Below are 5,000 nucleotides of genomic sequence, written 5' to 3'. Positions count from 1 at the left end.
GATTTAAGCTGTTTTTTAGTGTTTTTTTAAAAAAACACCCGAATCCAAAACACACCCGAATCCGACAAAAAAAATTCGGTGAGGTTTTGCCAAAACGCGGTCGAACCCAAAACACGGCCGCGGAACCGAACCCAAAACCAAAACACAAAACCCGAAAAATTTCAGGCGCTCATCTCTAATTCGAACACTAGAAGAGGATGAAGGGCCTGGATCATGCAGTGTTGTTCAGGATGCTATTGTGGAACTGCCCTCAGGTGTCTCTCATAACACTGATAAAAGACAGGTGGTCTCTTATTCAGCTGAGGCAGTAGTTGGGACAAGTGTGCAAGTGAAAAGAGTCTCTGTGACTAATAAAGCTATTGAATTAGGAATGTGGCAAAGATATGCTGCTAGAGAGGCAAAGAAAGAGAAAAAAACACCTAGTAAAGAGGGTAAAAAAGCTGATGCTTTAATTGATGAGCTAACTGAAGTTATAAGGCAAGCAACAGCTAAAAATATCACTCAGGTATCTGGTGGGTCTGCTCCTGGGCCGGCAGGTGGTGCTGCAGTTGCCCCTTGTGCAGTAGGTTCGCTTCCTGTGCACCCGGGTGTGACCTCTTATTCCAGGGTGTTGGCAGGTGGGTCAGGAGGTAACAGCAGAGCCCCTGTTGGAGGTGGGATGATGGGTGCGCAGCCCGTTAAGAGAAGAAATGCTGTACAGTTGAAGTGGCAGAGCAGTGACCCTCCCCCTTCTAGGGAAGATTTTTTAAAGCAGTTTCTCAGTTTGGGGTTTGTTGCCTCAGACCTCTACGCCTGTATTCATCCGGTTAATTCCCCTGAGTATGATATTAGTTTTATTTCATACAATGGTTTGCAGGCGTTTTGGTCTGTATGGGGGGCAGCAAAGACCCAGGGTCCTTGGGCTAATTATAAAGCCTTAGCCATCACGTGTAAGGAGACTGTTAAAATAAATGTCCTGGTAAGGAATGAATCTCTGGACCCAGCTGATATCTCCTTCTGGCTTCAGAGGTTTGTACAGTCAATGGAAACACCATTGGCCAAGGTTCCTGGGTCAATGGGGGTATGGGCTGGAGCCTGGTCAGCAGTTGTAAAATTGAGGCACAATGTGCATATTCCTTCTGCAGCATATATTGGGGCCGACAGGATACAGTGCTTTTACCCCGGTCAGCCCCGAATGTGCCACAAGTGCGGCGATTTTCGCCATGTAAGCCGTGATTGTACAATAGTTAAGTGCACCAGGTGTGATAAAGTGGGTCATGTTGCAAGAGAATGTAATACCATCAAATGTAACCTCTGTGGGGTGGAGGGTCATCCCTATTATAAGTGCCCAGAAGCATTCCACAATAAAAGCTTAGATGAAGAGATGGTAAGGGTGGCGGCTAGAGTGGAGGTTGAGGTATTGGGAGATGGGGTGGTTAAGGAGGTTCCCCAGGGGCCTGAGTTATGTGTTACAGGGCCTAGTAAGGAGGGTGCTCAAGGTCCGGAGTCGGTACAGGTACCTGGGTGTGTAGAAGATCCCTTTATAGTAATAGGGGGTAAAGGAGGGAAGAGGAGGATGAAAGAGAAAAATATAGAGTGCCGGCCCATAACCTTCACCAATAGGTTTTTTGCTCTTGAGGAGATGGATGAGGATGAAGGGGATATTATCCGGCAGGATAATGGAGAATTGGTTCTTAGGCCTAGAGAGCAAAGGAAAAAGAAAAAATCTAGGGCTGTATCCCCATCTTTGGGACAATTAAAGGTGTCGCTCAAGTCAAAGGACAAATCTAAGGGGAAGAGTAGTGTAGGTGTTCCAGCTGTGGCCCTTGAGGATTTTCTAGTTGAGAGTGGATATAGGGGTCGTAGACCGGGTTTGGTGGAGGCTCGGGCGCCTATGCCTTGGGAGGTTGTTCGGGTGGAGGGGGTTCAGGCCCCTTCTAGCCAGGATGACCTGCTGCCTGAGCTTTCGATGGCTCCTAGGGTGTGTGGGTCTGACCCTTCTACCCTTCTTGGTTCAATCCTGGGCCCTCCATCTGGATCAGTTCCCTTTGGGAGTTCTGCCCCGGTAGTGGCCCCAATCCCTCCCGATATAGGGGATGGGAGTACAGGTTTAGTTTGTTTAAATCCACCTTCTATCTCGCCCATGTCAGGGGGCGGTGGTTCTGGGGAGGCATCTGTTGCTGTCGTTGTTGGTGATGGTGTGTGTATAGGAGTAAGTAACACATAAGTGAGTGTTTGGAACAATAATAGGGTGCCTACTAGAACCCTGAAGGATGGCTCTCCAGCCTATTAGGGGTGCCACCATTAATGTGGCATCAATTCTGTCCGAACGAGCTCGTTATTTGGCCTTTGATTTTTTCAACACGCTTGAGGTTGATTTTTTATTTTTGCAGGAGACTAGGGTAGGCAGGCTCGCGGATCTTCACAAAGCTAAGGCTGAGTGGAGACGTGGCCCCTCCTATTGGTCTCTTGCGGCCGAGCCGTACGGTGGGTTGGCGGTTCTTTTTACCGGCATGGTAACTGTCCAGTGGGTTATTGATCTCCAGGTAGGCAGATGTATGGTTTTGGATGTAAATCTGAGGGGGCACGACCTGCGCCTAATTAACATTTATGGTCCCCAGTCCAAGTGGGACAGGAAGTGCCTCTTCAGAGAGATAAAACCATATCTTTTTTCAGCCCGGCAAGTCATCTTTGGTGGTGATTTTAACACCATTACTAGGCCAAAGGACAGGGGAGGCTCAAAGACGACCCTGGGTTATGACTCAGTTTTTTTAAATAGCATGGTTAGACAGGCGGGGATGGTGGATGTGCACATTAGACATTCACCAGACCTCACGGGTTTCACTTTTTATAGAGGTAGGTGTAAGAGTAGGATAGATAGATTTTTTGTTAAGGAGAATTTGAAAACCTTGGCACCTGTGTTGAGGCCAGTAGAATTCTCTGACCACGTTTGTCTGTGTGTATCCTTGAATGCCTCAGAGTCCCCTCAGAAGGGACGGGGCCTGTGGCGTTTGAATTCTCAGCTCTTGGAGGAGGAGGGGAACAGACAGTCTTTCAGAGACTTCTTTGAATGTCAGGAGTCACTGTTGGAGGCAGGCTGGAGTAGGTCCGAGTGGTGGGAGGAATGTAAGAAGCGGACCCGGGGGGTTTTCCGCAACCTCATAGCCAAGCGTAACTTGTTAAAACAGCGTACTTACCAAGCCTTGAGAAAGAAATTGGACTTCCTGATTTCTGGGCAGGGAGATGGTGGGGAAATCTCCCGGGTGAAAGCGAAGATGAAGGAGTTACAATACAACCGGTATGATTCCTTGGTTCTGGAGAGGGATTACGGGAAGTACCACTCACCGGATCCTTTTCAGAGCTGTAGGAACTCGGTTGTTGCTAAGGAGGTGGGAGGGCTGTATGACATTCAGGGTGTTCTTCGCGAGGATCGTGGGGGCATTCTGGGGGTTGTGCAGTCCTTCTATTCCTGTCTTTTGTCTGAGCAGCCACTTTCCAGAGAGACGATGGATACTTTTCTAAGGGAGACTCCAGGGCTGGAAAATCTTGGTGACCAGCTTGATTCTCTGGGTAGTGATATTACTGTGGAAGAGGTGAAGGTGGCTATTGATAGTCTAGCCTCCAAAAAATCGCCAGGTCCGGATGGCTTGACCTCCGAGTTTTATAAAGTTTTCTCGGACATCTTGGCTCCTCGACTCAAGGAAGTATTTAATGAATGCCTGGCTGAGGGGTTACTCCCTCCTTCCATGAGGCTCTCTGCTTTAATATTGCTGTCTAAGGGGAAAGATCCATCCCGGATTGAGAATTGGCGCCCCATCGCACTTCTCAATACGGATCGTAAGATTCTGGCAAGAGTCATATTTAGTAGGCTGATGGAATTATCCGGGTTGTTGCTCTCCCCATCTCAGCATTGTACTGTGAAAGGCCGTAGCACCTTTAGTGCAGTCCTTGGCATCCGGGAGGCCTTGGAACGGTGTCGTGCTGAGAAGGATGGGAAGTATTTGCTAGCATTGGATCAGGCCAAAGCTTTTGATAGGGTTAACCATAAGTACCTTTGGGCTCTCCTGGAGTGGTATGGTCTCCCAGCGAGGGTGGTTGAATGGTTGAGAGTCTTGTACAGGCAAGCCGAGAGTTTCCCTCTAGTCAATGGTTGGGTAGGTCCATCCTTCTCGGTTGATTCAGGTGTCAGGCAAGGGTGCCCCCTGAGCCCCCTCCTATATGTTTTCGCCATTGATCCTTTCGTAAGAAGGCTTGATGGTGGTGCAGTTGGAGGGGTGCACCTGGGTCTGGGTCGGCTGCTGAGGGTGGTGGCCTATGCGGATGACGTCACAGTTGTCCTCTCCTCCCCGGAGGAGGCGGATAATGTGGTGGCTGTCATTCAGGAGTATTCTGTGTCATCTGGCTCCAAGGTCAACCAGGACAAGAGTGAGGTTTTCTGGATGGGGGAGGAGGGTCAGGAGTTTGACCTTCCGGATGGCCTCCCCCGGGCAAGCCAGGAGATTAAAATTCTAGGTATAAGATTTGGCCCTGGTGATTACGCCACAAAAAATTGGGATCTTAGACTGGTTGAGGCTACTGCGAAGGTTGAGAGCTGGAAGAGGTGGAGGCTCTCTCTCAGGGAAAGAGTTGACCTAATCAAAACTTACCTGATTCCTATTTTTCTGTATGTTAGCTACGTATGTCTCTTTCCAGAATCTAGATGGACAAAGATTCAGGCCTTGTTTTTCCAGCTCCTCTGGGGGAACAGGCTGAATCTTATCAAGCGGGTCATAACCTACAAACCGAGGAGGGAAGGAGGCCTGGGAATGGTCAACCCAGTGCTATTCTTTAGTCTGACTTTCCTTTGTTTACATCTGAAAAGTCTTATGTTGGAGACTCCTCCTCAGTGGGTAGAGGGCTTTAAAGTCTGGATGGATCCCTTCCTCAATGCTTGGATAGAGGGAGGTGCAGTGAAGAGTCTCCGGGTCAAGCATGGATACCTTCCGACCTACGTGGCCTTGATCTTGAAAGAAACAAGGCAT

This window comes from Pseudophryne corroboree, chromosome 6 (genome assembly GCF_028390025.1).
Source record: "Pseudophryne corroboree isolate aPseCor3 chromosome 6, aPseCor3.hap2, whole genome shotgun sequence".
Lineage (NCBI taxonomy): Eukaryota > Metazoa > Chordata > Amphibia > Anura > Myobatrachidae > Pseudophryne > Pseudophryne corroboree.
The sequence above is the reverse complement of the archived record's forward strand: the minus strand, read 5'-3'. Positions refer to the sequence as shown.